At 38.2% G+C, this 18,991-nt stretch overlaps 1 protein-coding gene across 2 annotated transcripts in view; it reads left to right on the forward strand.

Moving 5' to 3' along the window:
- Nucleotides 1–18,991, forward strand: part of TBL1XR1 (TBL1X/Y related 1) — a 168,646-nt gene that overhangs the window by 48,575 nt on the left and 101,080 nt on the right. The window lies entirely within an intron of this gene.

An 18,991-nucleotide genomic window follows, 5' to 3' on the forward strand; every position in this document is an offset into this window, starting at 1 on the left:
ATATTATCTGTATAGAAAGTGATAGTGTGTGTGTGGTGAGTGAAATTGCCACAGAGGCGTCTGGCTCTTCAGGTTACCTGGTAACCCATTCATTTGTAACATACATGTTGGTGAAAGTCTGTAGGAATCTGGTTTCAAAATATTTTTCCCTTTGAATTTGGAGGAAACTGCTCTGTTACCATTTAGCATCCTGTATTTTTGATGAGAAAACGGATGTTAGAGTGATTCTAATTTCTGGAACCTTTCTCAGTATTCTGAAATTTTTCCAGCATCATCCTGGATATGGGTTTTTTTTTTTAACTTGGCTTTTGTTGTGTTGCATGTCTTTCAGTTTGATGATGGAATCTTTCCTTAGCTCTTGGAAAGTTAAATGTGTCCCCTTGTTTGGATTCATTTCCCTCCACTTTGGGATATTTTATGTAAGTGGATGTTGGGCCCCTTAGATTTTAATTCACATTTTCTGTTTTCTAACAGTTACCATCTTTGTGTATGTTTTCCTTTACTTTGAAAGTAAGGTAAATTTCCCTTGCCTTTAAGGGAGCAGCTCTTCAGCCTTATAGATAAATAATTTGGTGTTTAGTTTTGCCTGTCCATGTATTACTACATCCCCCCCCCCCACTCGCACACACGCATGCGCACACACACACATTTTTCTTCTCTCTGTTCATCTTGTTCCTCTTTTATTCTGTTAAAGTTTTCCTCATGTTTGGGGAATCATGGTTGATACTGACAGTTGAAGTGTGTCTGCCTCAGTATGTAGTTCTTTCTCCACCAGGCCTTTGTGTTGAGTGGTAGTTTTGATGATAGATTCTTAGATCTGGAGCAGCAGACCAGATCTCAGAGAGAGTGGCTGAGGAGCGGGTAAGGCAGTGTGCGTCTCGCCTGGATAACTGTGGAGTCTTGAAGTAACGCAGCGGAGTAGTACTTCTTTCGATTTCACTCAGATAGTATTGAGGTTGCTCCATTGCTCCTCTTGGCTTTGCTTTTCCCCTCTTTCCGCTTTTTATTTCCCTCTTTGTGTTGGAAGCCTGATGGTCCTTCCATCTTTCTGCTCTGCTTTTCCTTCGGATATGGCTCCTCTCATAAGAAGCCTGACCCGGGCAGAAATGCCTGCTTAATGGAGATCAGCCCCCTGGCTCTATCTTAAAGGCAGAAGCTGCCACCCCTTGCATCTCAGTTCACAAAGAGAAGGGGGAGGGGATCATCTGTCCAGAGTAGGGTAATGCAACCCCCTGATGAAGTCCCCTAATGGTTTCCTCCTTCTGGGAGTTGTGATTAATTTGATTATAACTTAGAATTTCTCTCTCTTGTCCTGGAAAAGACTTTGGTGTCTTACATATGATTTCATCCTTTTTTCCTCTTTTATTCCAGTCTCTCCATTCTAATTTCTATATACCCAGAATTCTATAAATTTATGATTGTCCAGTGACATCTTTTCTTGATCTGCAACAGTGCTATCATTTCAGTTTTTTTTCCCCTGTCATTTCAGTGGGACCTTGGACTGGAGGAGAGAGATATATCTATTTCAGTCCACTGCCTCCTACTGTAATTGACCAATTTGTGACTAATTTTTACAAGGTAGATACGTCTTTAAAAAAAAAAAGTGTTAGTTGTTCAGTCCTGTCTGACTCTTTTGCAACTCCATGGACTGTAGCCCACCATGTTCCTCTGTCCATGGGGTTTCCCAGGCAAGAATACTGGAGTGGGTTGCCATTTCCTTCTCCAGGGTATCATCCTGATGTTCTTAAACACATTCTTAAACAACATCTCTCTCTCTCAGTGTTCCTTAGAATATTTATTAAGTCATCCGGCCCTGTCCCTCTGTAGTAAAGAATATTTTAATTTTCAATCTAAGTCGTAATGCTCATTGCTATTCTGTTGTAGAAGAAAACATGCATAACCATAGTGACCCTGCTGGCCATCACCTTCTGAATGTCCCTCCCGCTTTTTTTGGTATATAGGGTTATACGTGTCAGTGAAGTCATCTTTTTTTTTTTTTAATATTGTAAAGTCTTTATTGAATTTGTTAGAATATGGTGTTGGTTTTCTGGTGGTCAGGCATGTGGGATCTTAGCTCCCCAAGCAGGGACTAAACCTGCATCCTCTGCATTGGAAGGCAAAGTCTTACCATTGGATTACTAGGGAATACACATATTTTTTAAAGAGACCGTATATATTGGAGAATATCCAGTCACTCATGAAGATGGTCAGGAAACTGATAAAATGGTGTTGATATCTCTAGTGAAGCACAGCAAAAAGTAAGGAAGTATTTTTGAAAATGATTTGGTAAAAACCTGGGGGGAAGGAATAAGAGAATAGCTAGAACATTTTTGTTCTTTGAGTCTTGTATGGGTGTTCAGTGTAGTTTTAGCATACACTCTGCTGGAGGGGGAAAAATATGGTACTTACGTCCCAAATACTACCTTTTCACTTAACACTTTGTAAACCCCATCCCATCCCCCTCCTCCTTTTAGGTAGTGTCTAGGATATTGGGTGAAGGATTTTATTGCCCAAATGTTTTTAACATCAGACTTTGGATGAAAAATTGAGATGTGTCAGTGCATACAACTGTAATAATGACAATGAGTATATCCATGGCTTTCAGAATCTTTTGATCTGTGGTCCACAGTAAGACATACATTCACATTTCTGCTTTGTATAGTGTGTAACACTGGAATTAGAGTTTTGTGAAACAGTTTTTGCCTTTGATGTGATACACTCATATTATCTATTTCATTAACAAAAAGAATATGACCCATTAACTATTTTATGATCTACTAATTGGTTATAACCTGCAGTTTGAAAAACTTCCTGGTTTAAATCCTGGTCTCTGGGAAAAGTGGGAAGATGGAGGAGTTTGGATTCTGAGAGACCGAGGGAATTCTAACTTAATAGTTTTGGGTAATTTCCTTCTTTGAGTCTGTATTCGCATTTGTAACTGGGAATAATAATATCTTGTTACCTTGATTGTGAGAATTGGAAATAAATGAAAAGTGCTTAGCAGTGCTAGGAATGAGGTAGATATTTAATAATTGGAAGGTTTATTATTATCTTGGTTTTTTTTTATTACATGCCATCTGTCCTATTAAGTAGGCACTGAGTTTCAAACGTTCTTGCTTTTAGGGAAGTAGATAATATTTTATTAATACAGAGGTGTTACTGCCCTACAGGATGAGAAGGATGTTACTAGAGCATATTAGAGATGTAGTAACTTAAAGGAAGTCAGCATTGGGAAGTTACAGGTGTGCCCCCCTCTTTCTCCAAGGAACAGGGTCTCTCAAAAATAAGCTCCAGTTAAATTTGATACATAAGAGAGGAAAGGAAAAACAAGAATGTTTTAAAGTTGCAAAGCCAAGCATTTCAGAAAATTGCAAGTGTGCTTTGACCGTAACGAATTGTTTCCATTTTCTGACTTCATGACTAATTGGACATCTTGAAGAATAGGATAGTCACAGGGACTGAATTCTCATGTTTCCCTTCAATAGCAGCAACTCAGGACCACCAAGTCCAGTATTCTACCGTCATAGCTCAGTTTTGTCTCCCACTAGATACCAGCTTTTCCTCCACTGTTCCGTATGATTGGTGCTGCGATGTGATTTCTGCTGACCTCTGTCACACTCTCGATTTCTTGACTTCTGGCTTTTTTAGTTGTAAGCAACAGAAATTGAAGCAAAGAAAGAGGAGCGATATGTGGTGGTTGAATGAAGTAAAAACACTGAAGAGCAAGAGATCTGGATCGTAGGAATCAATGAGCTGGTTTGGCAGTAGTTGCTAATCTGCAATTATTTTCCTATATAGTTTTTCTCTCTTCACATTTAGATACCTAGAAGAGAATCCGATTTGCCTAGCCTTAATTATTTTCATTCTTTGGCCAGGGGAGGAGAAGATATGCTGAATGAAAATCCAGCCAGGACTCGACGCAGTAGAAGCTGTATTGTGTTTTAAAAGCAAAATTAGATGTTGTTCCAGAAGGAGACTAGATGCTTACAGACAAAAACAACAGATGTCCAATACTGTGTGTGTGTGTGTGTGTGTGTGTGTGTGTGTGTGTGTGTGTGTGTTTGCGGAGGGATATGTATATATGTATAATTTCAAACTCTAGAGAGAAGATGTGTCTGGTTCTTAATCATTATCCTGCATAGAGTATGTATACTGGGCATGCTGTGTGGTTTAAAAAAGTGAACAGAATTCTGGGGGAATATGTGACTCAACCTTAGGGCATGTATTTTGAAACTATGTGATATGAGAGGGAGATAATAAGCAAATATAATGTCATTCCCAGGATTTTACATTTATTTTAATATGCCACATTATATGATCATGTTTACCTTTTATAAAGTTTACTCTGGGGGCATTGTAAAGGTTGGACTGAGGGTGAAGGACTATTTAAACAGATAGAGTTAGCTGGACCAGTGAGAAAGTTGAAATGCACATCTATTAGGCCTTCTGATCTAATTTTCTACCATTTGTCCCTTACTTACCACCGGCTAACCACACTTCTCGCATCCAGCTTGTTCTCATCCCAGAGTCTATGTACTTTATTGGAATTCTCCCACCCTTGGTTAGCATTTGCTTAGATTTAACTCACATTTCCCTCCACCACCTCCTGGCTATAGTCTCTAATCTCAATGCCTCTTATGGCATTTCACTATCAGATCATTCTGTTTTATTTTTTTCATCACAGTTATTACAGTTTGTTATTTTTTCTTTTTCTTTTTTTTTAACCTGTTCCCCTAATAGTGGCGGTTAGGCAGGGTTTGATTGCTGAAGAAGACTCGAGGGACCTGAAGGGATGGTGCTGACTAGTCTGTGGTCTGCTGCTGTCAAAGGGTGCAGCACCAGAACTGCACTGGGGTAAGGTTATGCTTCCCCACCGCAGCTTGCCCCGCAGCAGTGCGCCTGAAGAGGCTGAGCGCGAACTGCAGCGGGCCTGCCTCTCGATCATGCCAGATAATGCTTTCTCTCAGCTCAGGATCACTGAGCGTGCACGGAGCACCCTGGAACCGGGGAACCCACCATGGAGTCTCAGCTGGGACTGCTCATATCCTGCTGGCGACAAAGGCATATTTGTGCTGTGTAGCCAGCCCCAGTGGCAGGGCTCTCTGGGGGTCTTACCAAAACCAGGTGCAAACCGTCAATCACACTATTAACAATGAACAGTAAACATTGCTGGTACAAACAGTTCCAAGCTTATCGCACCCGTAGTTTCAAATCAACCTTACTAATCAGTATGTTCGGTTTTTGTGTGTGTGTATTTTAATTGGAGGGTAATTGCTTTACAGTGTTGTGTTGCGTTGATTTCTGCTGTACAACAATGTGAATCAGCCACACGTGTACATATTTATATGTTCCCTCCCTCTTAAACCTCCCTCCTCCCCGCCCAGTCGCATCAGGCTGAGCTCCCTGCATCATCTGGCAACTTCCCACCACTGGCCGTCTGTTTTCCATACGGTGAGGACTGTTTCAGTGCTACTTTCTCAGTTTGTCCAACCCTCTCCTGACCCCTCTGTGTCCGGAAGTCTGTTCTCTGTGTCTGCGTCTCTGTGTTTTGTGCTCTGACCAGGCATGGCTGCCATGTAAGAAACTTATTTTAGGAATAAATATACTGTGGCTGGAATTAACCCTCAGAGTGCTTTTTGCTTTTATGTTCCCTTCGCTCTCTTCCGCTGGAATATAAAGGCCTCTCCAGCAGGAATTTATATTGAAAGTTGTCAGTGATTTCCTTAAAGTGTTTTAAGATTTGACAGTGGATATTTGGAATGACCAAAAGTACCTTTTCCATTTAGTGTTTTTTTTTTCTTTTTTCCTTCTAAGTTTGGGACCTTCGTGTTTTGGGAAGGACCAGGCACTTCATGCAGTACTGAGGGCTGGAAGCAGTGATTAATGAGAAGGAATGGGTATGAAAGAATGAGTCTCTTCCCCTTCTTATTCCTTCATCACGAAGGGTCTTCGTGTCTAGGCAAATAAAATAGTTTCCTTTTTTGTTTGTTGTCGTGTGTCCTAGACACAAAAAAGTTGAACCGTCTCCTATAAAAAGGTTCCCAGGTGGCGCTCATGGTAAAGAACCCACCTGCCAATGCAGGAGACAAGAGTGTGGTAGAGAAGATCCCCTGGAGGAGGCCGTGGCTGCCCATCTCAGGGTTCTTTTTGTGCCTGGAGAGTCCCATGGACAGAGGTGCCTGCAGGCCACAGTGTCACAAAGTGTCAGACGTGACTGAAGTGATGTAGCACACAGTGTAAAAAGAATTATAGTATTTTTACATGCAGAGGAGGCGATAATAAATACCCCCCCTTTGTGCCTTTTATTCACCAGACATTGTGTTACGGTTTGTTGTTATTCGATTTTTACTTTTAAATACATTATCTCTAACCTTTATGAGAATACTGCAAGGTGTGGGTGGTAATATCCTGATTTTATTTATTTATTTATTTATTTATTTAATATCCTGATTTTAAATAAGCAGAAGCCGAGGCTCTGAAGGGCCATGTTCAGATTTGTTCTTAGTAATGACCTGGCAGAGATAGATTTGGATCTAGATCTTTGGGGCTCCCAAACCAGAGTTCTCATTGTACAAGGTAGTAGAAGTAGAAGATAGCAAGAACCTTATAGTGAATGCTCACGACCGTAACATTTTATGTGGTGTGAAAATAAAAAAAGTTCAATGTCCTGCCCTTTACAGTTTGCTGATCCTTATTAAACACAGCTTCTGGGGCCCTGTCTTGTGTCTTTCTGTTTCCTTTCTACTTAAGTGTTTAGAACTGTCTCATCTCTCTTATTTGGATTCATGTCAAATAGATATGTTGAGATTGAACATCCCTGTTTTGCTAAATAAATTCTCTTTGTTCTCAGAAACATAGTTTCCTATTGCTGTTGTATTGTGGACCTCGCAATAAGCTGCAGTAATTTAACTAATTTTACAGTATGTCTACATCCCAAATATTGTGGCCTTTTCCTTTTAAAACATTTCTAGATAGTCTTTCTCTGAGAAGTGATGAGCAATTATTTTAATCTAGGCTCTGATAATCTCTCTATGGGTTCCTATTTTTGCTTTTCTTTCAGGTAATTATTTTTTAGTGTCATCATTTTGAAGATTTAAACATTTTACATGGTTCAAACTTTAAATTTTGCCAAAGTATATACATGGAAAAATCTTCCTGCAACTACTTGGTTCCCCTCCTTGGAGGAACCAATGTTCTCAATTTTCTAATATGTCCTTCCAGAGATGATGTTATATACAAATAATAATATACTTTCAACTTTTTCCCTCTCAAATATTGTATGTTAGTATGCTGTTTTACCTTTTTCCCCTCCTTCCTCTTTTTGGCCCCAGCCTCTGGAAAGGTGAATGTCATCTTGACTTATAGTATCAATTCATTTTTTTCATACTTCATATAAATCATAAAGTATGTGTCCTTATTTATAGCTTGCTCAGCATTATATCTAAGTTTTATCCAGGTTTTATCAGAAGTTCTTGGTGAACTCTTCGTTTCTCTTACAGGAAGACAGTCCTTTCATGTTTCAAACTTTAAATTTTTATGAGCATCCTTGTTTCAGGCTTTAAAATTTTTGTTTTCTGTAAGCTGTTTGTTTCCTACATTCTGAATGGAGGGTCATTCCCTTAAAGATCTTTTTATATATGAAGGAAGTTAATTTTTTATCTGGGAAATGAGTTGTAACTTTTTTCAGTTAATCATACCTTTTAATTTTGCATATGATGGTTTTGGCATGTAGATTTTTAAAAATTACATAACCCAATTAATTTTTATGGCCGTTAAACATTTCCCTCCATAATATTCCTTCCTTGTTTTCCTCTGTAAATCTACTTACTGTCTTCTGAACATCACAGAACTTTTATTAAGCCACACCTTAATGTCAATAAAAATGAAAGTACAATAAGGAAATGAAAAGTGATAACTCTGAAAGTGATACTTTAATCAGATGTAAATGGGGTTATGGAAGAATAGAATGTTGCCACTGTTCTAGAGACTCTGGATTTGCACTCAGAGGAGCTTAATGAAGGCAGACTTACGAATAAATGAGGAAAAGTGGTTGTGCTGAAAAGGGCGATGTCAAGAGGAAGTGATGCTGGCAGAAAACTTCACACTAATGGGACTCTTTTAACATTGAAAGTGCAGGGGATAAAATGTTAGAAGCTGGTTCCAATTTAGACAAGGGTATGGCAGTTTCCCAAGATGTATAAAATGTAAAAGATGCTCTCCCTCTGTATTGTAAGTTATACCATTAGAGGAGACAAGTGCTATTCAAACTGCTGGATACGTTTATTTATAAGCAAATAAAGCACTTTGGTTCACAGTTGTTCTCATTGTTTAAATTAGAGTGTACTAAGTGAGTATTAGTTCTCCTATATTTTTATCTTCTTATACATACATAACTGACAGTTTTAAAAGGTCATCCAGCAGTTGCCCCTGATTAAGGTTACTTGGCTTGATTTCATCTAACAAAGTCATTTTTATGGTCCCACACTGCTGTACAAACGAGGATTGCCTGCTGTGTGCTTAAACAGCCCTCCCTCGCCCTCTGTGTGTATCTGCTCAGTCGTGTCCAACTCTTTGCCCGCCAGGCCCCTCTGTCCACGGGATTCTCCAGGCAAGAATACTGGAGCAGGTTGTCATTTCCTACTCCAGGAGCTCTTTCCAACCCCGGGATTGAACCGGAGTCTTTCTGCATTGCAGGTGCATTCTTTACCACTGTACCACCTGGGAGAGCCTTCCTGTCCCTGTAAAACTCCTTAAATTGACCTGATATGTTTCAGAAAGTGACCCCTTCATTGTTCTGATCTTGAGGTTCATCATAGATTAGATAGGATTCCAAGTATGGCATGCTTTTCTTGTATTTAGGACTTGAGTTGCTGGAACTGCTTTGGATTTCATTTCTTCTCTAAATTGCTAGTGTAGATACTAATAGTCTTACACACTTATTTGAAGAAGAATATGTGAGATCATGAAAGACGCCGTGCTTTTGTGTATTTCTTAAGCACCTGCTGTTTACTAGGCTCTGTGTTAGGCATTGGGGTATGAATAACACTTGGGTCCCCTTTTTCTCTAGAAGGAGCTCATAGTCTGCTAAAGTTAACAGATAAAAGATAATACATTGGAGTTATGTGAAAATATAGAATTATAACTTATGCTGAGAATTCAGATAACTGAGAACATTTTTAAAGTGTTGCTAAATTCTTTGCTATGTTTTATGATGTTCTTTGATGTTGGAGATACCATAGGAATGATTCTTATTTTCAAGGAGATTGGTAGGAACTTCCCTCATAGCTCAGTCAGTAAAGAATCTGCCTGCAGTACGGGAGACCCAGCTTCAATTTCTGGGTTGGGAAGACCCTCTGGAGAAGGAAATGGCAGCCCACTCCATTGTTTTTGCCTGTAGAATCCCATGGACAGAGGAGCCTGGCAGGCTACCGTCCATGGGGCCTCAAGAGTTGGGCATGACTTAGCGACTAAACTGCCATGTATACAAGTAGCGTTTGTCTATGTAGGTCAGGTGACAGCATATCTAATAAATGCCATAAACATTTTTAATATAAATAACATAATTGAACTTGGACAGCAGGTATATACTGACTATAATCTGTCTTTGGCAGATTCATGTTGAAAGCATATAGTCTGATTTTGGATTGTGAATACATTTTATGAGCAGAGTAGGTTAATTGACCAACTCAAGGGTTATATTGTTTCTGTTGAAGCTAGGTTTTGGCCCTCTGGTCCAATGTTCTTACTCCTAATCTATTGTGCCTAAATTGTTAAGTATTATAATTTAGCATTATGTACAGTCATTTGGAAAGGATTTGGTTTTCAATTCATGTCTCTATAAAAGCTTACCTACTGTGCCTTCCTGTTTTCCAGAAATTAAATGAAAGATATTGATTCTGATTATTTACTGAACATGTTTTTATTCAGTATTTTTGGAGAGCCTGTGCTGAGAACTCTTGAAGGGCTGTTGGCTACCATGAAACTTAGTTTAATAGATGTCATAAGTCGAATATAAATAGCTAGACAAATAATACTAATTATTTGTCTAAATAAAGCTAGAAACAGCTAAAAGTAAAGCTAAAACTAAATAAAGCTGCTAATTGTTATTTTATGGATGGTACAAGAAAGGACTTGGGATTCAAAGGAGTAGGCAATTATTTCCCATCAGGATAATCAAAGGAGACTTCATGGATGCAGAATAGCTGAGCAGAGGCTTGAAAGATACTTCATGGGCATGTTAATGGAAGCATGTACTGATTGTCTGGTAAAAGATGTTTGACAAAATGATCATTGGATCATAAATATTACCAATTTTTGTTCTCAACAGAATATTGTTAATATGATTCAGGATCATGTAGTAGGTCTCATACAGTAGGCCTCTGACAGCATCAGCATTGTTTGATAACTTGTAAGAAATGCAAATCCCTGATCTTGTCCCAAGCCTAGCAGTTGAATCACGAAGTTGGGGATGAGGAAGGGGGTACCCAGCAATCTTTACTTTATGAGTATTTTGTTGTTTTGAGAGAACCAAATATTTACTATCCATAATTTGTGGGAAAAAATGCAGTATCTGTATCAGCTTTATTGTAGAGCTTAAGTTCACTTGTTCAGTCGTGTCTGACTCCTTGCAACCTCATGGACTGCTGCAAGCCAGGCTTCCCTGTCCATCACCAACTCCCGGAGCCTACACAGACTCAGTGTCCATCGCGTTGGTGATGCCATCCAACCATCTCATCCTCTGTTGTTCCTTCTCCTCCTGACTTCTGTCTTTTTCAGCATCAGGGTCTTTTCCAATGAGTCAGTTCTTCCTATCAGGTGGCCAAAGTATTGGAGCTTCAGCTTCAGTATCAGTCCTTCCAGTGAATATTCAGGACTGATTTCCTTAGGATTGACTGATTTGAACTCCTTGCAGTCCAAGAGACTATTAAGAGTCTTCTCCAACACCATAGTTCAAAAGCATCAATTCTTTGGTGCTCAGCTTTCTTTATAGTCCAACTCTCACATCCGTACATGGCTACTGAAAAAACCATAGCTTTGACTAGATGGACCTTTTTTGGTAATGTCTCTGCTTTTTAATATGCTGTCTAGGTTGGTCATAGCTTTTCATCCAGGGAGCACGCATTTTTTAATTTCATGGCTACAGTCACCATCTGTAGTGATTTTGGAGCCCAAAGAAATAGTCTCTCACTGTTTCCATTGTTCCCCATCTATTTTCCATGAAGTGATGGAACCAGATGCCATTATCTTAGTTTTCTGAATGTTGAGTTTCAAGCCAACTTTTTCACTCTCCTCTTTCACTTTCATCAAGAGGCTCTTTAGTTGTTCTTTGCTTTCTGCCATGAGGGTGGTGTCATCTGCATCTCTGAGGTTATTGATATTTCTCCTGGCAATCTTGATTCCAGCTTGTGCTTCATCCAGCCCAGCATTTCACGTGATGTGTTCTGCATATACTTTTTCATAAATACATGATCTTCCTCTAGAAGCTATTAATGATTTTTAATCACCCATACTATAACTTTGATTACAAGTCATTGCTCTCCAACTTAACTATTTGATTATAAAATCTCTTGTCAGTTTGAGGGATAATTTTTTTTTTAACCTTAAAAATTTGAAAATCTAGAAACTGAAGAATTTAGTGAGTTTTTAAATTGTCAGGAATAAGTATAAAGACAATTGCAAATGGGTCGTTGTAGTCATTGGTAAGTACATATAGAAAGGAAACATATCCTGATAAAGTTTTTCATTTTTATGAAATCTTTTAATGACATGTCAGTTTTCCATTATCTTTTTGAAATTTTCGTTTTTTGAAAAATTTTATAATAATTCATTATTTCACACAAAATGCTAATAATTGAGGAAATGCCAGAATTTTTCAAAGTGACTGCATTTTACATTCACACCAGCAGTGTGTGAGTTGTACTGTTTATCCACATCCTCGATAACCATTATTACTGGGGCTTTCGTTGTTGTTGAAAACCTTATTATTATTTTTTTTAATTGTGTTTCTTTGAAGCAAAAAAGTTTCAAATTTTCTTGATGGCAGTTAACTTTCTTTCCTTTTGTTGCTTTTGCTTTAAGTATCATCTCTAAGAAACCATTGCTTAAATCTAAAGTCAGTTAGGTCTCTGATCAATTTTAAACTAATTTTTATATGATAGGAAGTAGGGTTTTAGCTTTGTTCTTTTGCATGTGGATATTCAGTTGTCTCAGCACCCATTTGTTACAATGACAGATTTTTGTGAATTTTTAAAAAATTATTTTATATTGGAGTATAGTTAATTAACACTGTTGTGTTCGTTTCAATTATACATATACATGTATCCTTTTTCAAATTTTTTTTCCTACTTAGGTTATTACAGAGTATTAGCATTTTGTGAATTTTTATCTGTACTTCCTAGATCTTATTAGTGGTTGAGAAGATTGAGTTTTACTGACTGCTGTCATCCTGTTGTCTAAAATAAGAATAAATTCACTAAGTATTGAAGAAAAACTGCTGTAAATAAAAGCGCTGTGTATCATCTTAGGAGTCATATTTTTAGAAGGACACAAACTGGAGCAGCTTTTGTAATTGTTACATCACAATTTTTTAAAATGGGAAACAGAACACTTGGGAATGAGACTGAGAGAAAGTCCTTCCACTACCTCAGGTTTTCATTTGGAGCAGAGTTAAGCTTGTTTTATGTAGCTCTAGAGGCCCTAAGTAGAAGTTACAGGTAGATACATTTGAATTCTAGAGAGGAAAGAACTTTGTAACCGTTTGAGCTAATAATTTAGTAAAGTGGGCCCCCTCACATGAAAGCACTCATCATTAAAGGAACTCAAGCAGAGGTTGAGTTATTTTGTCCTTAAATTCACAGAATGGATTTCTGCATGGAACAAAGGTTGTTGAAGGATTTCCATTTTTCTCTTCTGCTTTGCTTTCATATTTATGAAATGTTGTTCTTTTCAGGGTTCATCCGTTTCCACATTTCTGTCAAATAGCAAAATGAGAGAGTGAAAATAGGAGGTTATTGCCTTGAAGGATTTGGTTAGCCGACATTATTATGCATTATCCTGAAAACTGATCACCTTCTTGAGCTAATTCTTTTCTTTTTTGGCTTATCTAAGCTTGTTGGAAAACAATGGAATGAGACACTATCAAGAGGGAAGAGTTGGTGAGAACTGAAAGTTAAAGCGTTAGTCTATCACATTTGTCATAGTTGTGGTTTGTTGACTGCGGGTTGAAGTTTGCAAGATTTTAGGAACCTGTAAACTGTGATAGTGTAAATGGAATTTCATTGTTATCCTTCCAGGAATATCTAAAAGGTACATTTCCTGATTCAGGAATTTATGCTGTTACTTTGTAAAGGATGCATTAGAAGAGAGTATCCTTAGAAGGAGAACATGTGCTGGTACCTATTTGTACTTTTGTGATAGGTGTAGTTTAAATCATTTGTTTTAAGGTTTGGAAGAAACCTCTTAGTTATATAAGCTGATTGACGCAAATATATTTAAATACCTGACTTTTAGGCAGACTGATTTAAGGACCTTTTAGTGATAAGACTCAAACTGAAAATAAGAATTAAGAACATGAAAAAAGTAGGTGTCTTTATTTCTTTGAAGTGAGATTTTGGAGTGGCTTTTAAAATAGAAAAAACTGAGCTTAGTCTGTTTCATGTTTTAAACATTTATCTTGTTTGCTCATTTTACAGGCTTTTATTTTAAAGACTGTGCCAAAATTCTCACTTTGAGAATAGCCTGGATTTTGGTTGGGAAAAGCTGACTTAAAATAAAAGCTTGCTTTCTGTGATGTTGGTATAGGTATGCTTCAATGTGTAATTGGTACAAATCAATTAAAATGAAGATTTTATGTAACTAACTTTTTAAGACTTAACTTTAGAAGTTTTTATTAATGTGTGTATTCTTTTATGCTTAAGAAAGTGAAAATACTGTTTTGAGAAGGAGACTCACAGACTTTGAAAGCGAACTTACGGTTGCCAGCGGGAAGGGATAGTTGAGGACTTTGGGAAGGTCATGTACACACTGCTATATTTAAAATGGATAACCAGCAAAAACCTATTTTGTAGCACATGGAACTCTGCTCAGTGTTATGTGCCAGCCTGGATGGGAGGGGAGCTTGGGGGAGAATGGAAACATGTATATGCATGGCTGAGTACCTTCTCTGTTCACCTAAAACCATCATAATGCTGTTAATTGGCTATATCCCAATACAAAATTATTTGGATGTTAAAAAATTAAAGTAAAAATACTGTTTTTCATGTGTATGAATTTTTTTCCTGAACCTACTTATACATTAATAAAAGACTTTTAAAATATGACTTTGAGCGAGCTCTGGGAGCTGGCGATGGGCAGGGAAGCCTGATGTGCTGCAGTCCATGGGGCTGCAGAGTCGGACGTGACTGAGCGAGTGAGCTGGACTGAGTTAAAGTGCACTGTCAAGATCTTCATCTCCTTTGCCTGCTTTTGAGTGGCCCACCTGAAGACTGCTACTCTTCACAGGTCTCTGTGGCTCCACAAGTTAATAAAAGAGACTTCACTTTTTCTCACTTTATAGCTATAAGACGTAAATGTGTAGTATGGGATAGTATGTGTAGGAGATACTGCACAACCTGATATTTTCCTATGGTTGACTTCTTGTAATGTTTGACAGCACTCTTAGCTTAATTTATTAGAGAGGAATTCACTGTATTAAATAGTACCCTACACTCAAGTAGTGAAAGTGTCAGTCAGTCCTGTCCGACTCTTGGCAGCCCCAGGGACTGTAGCCCACCAGGCTCCTCGGTTCCTGGGGATTCTCTAGGCAAGAATATTGGAGTGGGTTGCCATTCCCTTCTTCAGGGGATCGATCTACACAACCCAGGGATTGAACCTGGGTCTCCTGCACTGCAGGTAAATTCTTTACCATCTGAGCCACCAGGAAGAGTTAGCTGTATTGCAGTCTAAGAAATGCTATTGGAATTGGAAGGTGAGGATGTGGGTGCTAATTATTTGGTATTTGCAAAAGACAGGTTTACCCGACCACCAGTTTTTCCTGCACATATGTGATGATCTGTGCTTTGATTCAGGCTACCACCACTTATTTAAAGAACCTGTTGCTCTTTGCAACAGCCTGTTTAGCTCTGTTAGACCGGAGCCATTGATTCTAAAGTTCTGCTTTTCCTCGCACTTGGCTGTGATAGCAGGATGAAAGCTAGCCCTGCAAAATTGAATTTCCAACAGTGTGGCTTCACTGTTGGTGGACTTGCAGTGTTCTATGTTCTAACATTTCAGGTCAGAGGCCTTGACTTCTTCAAGTGCACAACAGTTCAGATTAGAGTATATGGAGCCAAATTTGACGTCTGTGTTAGAGGCTGATCTCACGACAATATTAAGGGCTTTGCGTTAGTAACTTAGCAGTTTCCAGGGAATATGTTGACTTTTTGATGTTCTTTTCTCCGTTCTGTCATCTCACTTCTTCCTTTACCCCTGCTTGGAGTGATGTTCTTAATAACAGTTCTAGATGCCTTGACACATAGGCTTATAGTGTTCACCACTTGTGTCTTGCATAGCAGTTAATGTCTTCATGTGTCTTAGTTTAGAGGAGTTGAAATATTTGAATTGTTGTATACCTTATATCACCTAATAGAATGTACTTTACTTAGGAGAAAATGTTTTGGAATAAGTACATTTGACAGTAGTGCTCAGAAGCAGAGTTTTGGTTAATTTGTCAACATTGAACAGATATATTTTAAGTATGTCTTCTCTTAATAGAATAAAAGTTTGCTTATTAATATTGCTGTAGTTTTTCAACATGCTTCATGGGTTTGACTTCAGATTTATTAGAATGCTGGAATTACCCCCACTTCTTCCATCTGTGGGATGGGGAACAAGGATGGTTCTTTTAATTGCTTCAAACCCTGTGTTTTTCTAGGTTTCTAGTAATCTGAGGTGCTTAATTAGTTGCAGCTTCCACCAATTTTATTTCTTTAGCAAGAAAAATCTTGTAAAACCTAAAAGTGTGTCCAGCATGCACAGTGGTAGCCTCTGTCGAGGCATCTGCAGCTGCCAGTGAGTGCCCTGGACCACAGCCAGGCTCGCCTTCCTTACGCTCACAGAAACGGGCTCCTCCCGTGTGCCAGGCAGAGGCTTGCGTTCAGGGCCAGAGACGACCGTGCTCCATCATCCTGTTAGACCACCAAGTTTATGTTAATCGTCAGATTAGACCCTTTCATCAGGGAGTTTAGAATTTAAAGAGAAAATTAATACATCAATTGTGACTTTTCCTCTGCAGGAGGTAGGCTGTGGAAGGGAAGGAAGACATTGACATATAGGAAGATTTCTCGGTGAAGGGCTTTGTTTTAAAATCTTCATTATGAAAAATGTCAAAACATGTAAGAGAAAATGCAGTGAATTTTGTGTTCCTGTTGCACAGTTTCCAACATTTACCGCCACATGGCCAGTCTTTTGCATCTGTATCAGGGGTCACACAACTACGGCCTGCTTTTTTGTAAACAAAGTTTTGTTGGAACATACTAAGCCCATTTGTTTATGTTACTGTCTCTAGGCTGTCTTTGTGCTACAGTGACTGCACTGAGTAATTTTGACAGGGACTAGAAGGCACCCCCAGACCTAAAATATGAGTTACCTGGCCCTTCCCAGAAAATGTTGGAATATGCCCATCCATTCCTCTTTCAGTAATATCTTTTTTCAGCTTTTCTTTAAAGTTGAACTCTTGTATGCCTTTCAAATAGATTTACCAGTTTTGGACATTTTTGTACCTTTGTTTTATATTATTATTCATTGTCTCTTTTATCATTATTTTTTATTAATCTCATTATTCTTACTTTAGCTGAACCATTTGGTAATAAGAGTTACACATCATGATTTTTAATCTCTCAGTGCTTGTATGTATCTCTTAAGAACAAGTACATATTCCTGTTACAGTAACCGTAGTGCAATGGTCTAATTTAGGGGTATTGATATTGATACAGTATTGTTACTTAATGTGTTTCATGTTCAAATTTTGTTAATTGTCGAAATGATCTTTTTAACAATTGTTTTACTCTGATACAGGATCCAACCCAAGATCACATACTGACTAATCTTTAGTCTGGCCTCAGACTTTCTTGGTGTCTTACTACATTGACATTGACAGTTTTGAAGAATATTCCTCAGTTTGAGTTTCCTTCCTCAGAAACGGGTTCAGATTATGTTAACTGTGGTTTTAAAGAAAAGGATGAAATCCTTTAACAAGCCAAAGCTATCGCTTATAATTGAGTTCTGGATCAAAAATTAAGATTCTGAGTTCTAGTTACAAAGAAAGAATTGCTTATCTGTCATCTCAGCATAATTTCCATTCTGTATGTGTGTGTGGTGAGAAGGAAAACAAAAAAGAGTTGAAATATGTTGTATTTAAAGAGCATATACTTTGGAGGTGGTGATATAGTTCTAAATAGCAGCTCTTGGTGGAGGAGTTACTGTAATTGTTCGAATGTAAGCATCTTAACTTCTTAGGGCCATTTGTAAAGGTGACAGATATTCCTCCCTTTTCAAATTGTTCTGGGGATTAAATGAGATAACATATGTGGAGTAAAAAGTTGCTATGTTGTGAGATACTGATTTAAATGTAGTAGATTTGGAAAAGAGGGAAATTAGTATGAATTAGAGCTGTCAAAAAGAAACAGTAAAGAAGATTACACCTGACCTGTGATCTATAGAGAATCCATGAGAAATTGTCAAGGGTGAAGCAATATGGTAAGATTAGCGTGGGAAGTAAGATTAGAGTGAGAAAATGGCAAGAACTAATGATAAACCTTAGTATTTTGAGTTTGAAGTCCTGGGTTATGTTCTAGCTTCTGCCTTTGACTAGTTGTTTAAATTGGGGTAGATCACTTAACCTTTCTGGGCTATATTTTCCAGCACTGTAAAATGACTTGTATGTCAGAGTTCTTCCGAGAGGAGGAACATCATTGATAGGTAGGAATATTAAGGAAAGACTTTGAGCAGGAAGGAATAGAGCTGGATCTTGAAAAATGGATAGGCTATGGATGGGATAAGAAGGAAAGGGGAAGCCGTTAGAATAAGCATACTAAATTAAAGAGGACACCATTGAGAATAAACCTGCTCTATCACAGAGTAAGAAGGGATGCATGTTGGAAAATAATGAGAAACTAAGGTTGTCTGTTCTAGACTCTGTAAGTAGGATCTTTATAATTATGTGTGGCATTTAGAGTTGTGGAGTAGGAAAAAGGCCCTATCAGTTATTTGAATAAAGTTTGGTGAGAGATGTATTGGAATATAACTAGATTCACTTTATGCCACATTTTGGAATGATGGTTTGTGGATTGTTGGCTTAGAGAGCCTAGAGGCTTTTTGTTATAGAGGAGGGTCCTCAATCCTCTTCTTCCAGAAATTTGGTGTTAGAAATACCGAGACTTAATGGAAGGAAAGGGCAAGGACAAAACACTGCAAATAAAATGACCTGGAAGAAAATGCGTGAGGTTGAAATACAGGCCCAGAGAGATTTTTGGAATGTTTGTGCATGTCAGTTGATTTTGGAGCTTCTGTTGATGTTGCAGGAACAATAAATGGCTTTGGAAGTAAGCTAAAATAATCCTCAAAGTTGGTAGCCAGTGCTGTCGCCTGAACCTGGAGCTGAACCAGCAGCACATCACAACGCAGTGCGTTCACATTGTCTATTCAGAGCAGATTTCAACAGCTCTGTCCTGTGGCAGGAGAAATGGTATACAAATAATTGTTCTTTGTAGATCTCTCTGCCTCAGGATTGATAACCTTCCACCTTCCACTCATTTTTGTTTATTTACCTACCTATAAATAAAATCAATGGGGGTCTTAATTATGTGTGAATCCAGTCATTCATTGGGAATAGAAGAGCCATGGGACCATATTTGACCACAAGTTGTTGAAACAGATTCCAGGAACAAACAAAATCGGGCTGAGTGGGAATATTCTCGATCCATAAAACCGCTGTGGTTTCGTTATTTCAGAATCT

The sequence above is a fragment of the Odocoileus virginianus genome, chromosome 4 (genome assembly GCF_023699985.2).
Source record: "Odocoileus virginianus isolate 20LAN1187 ecotype Illinois chromosome 4, Ovbor_1.2, whole genome shotgun sequence".
Taxonomy (NCBI): Eukaryota; Metazoa; Chordata; class Mammalia; order Artiodactyla; family Cervidae; genus Odocoileus; species Odocoileus virginianus.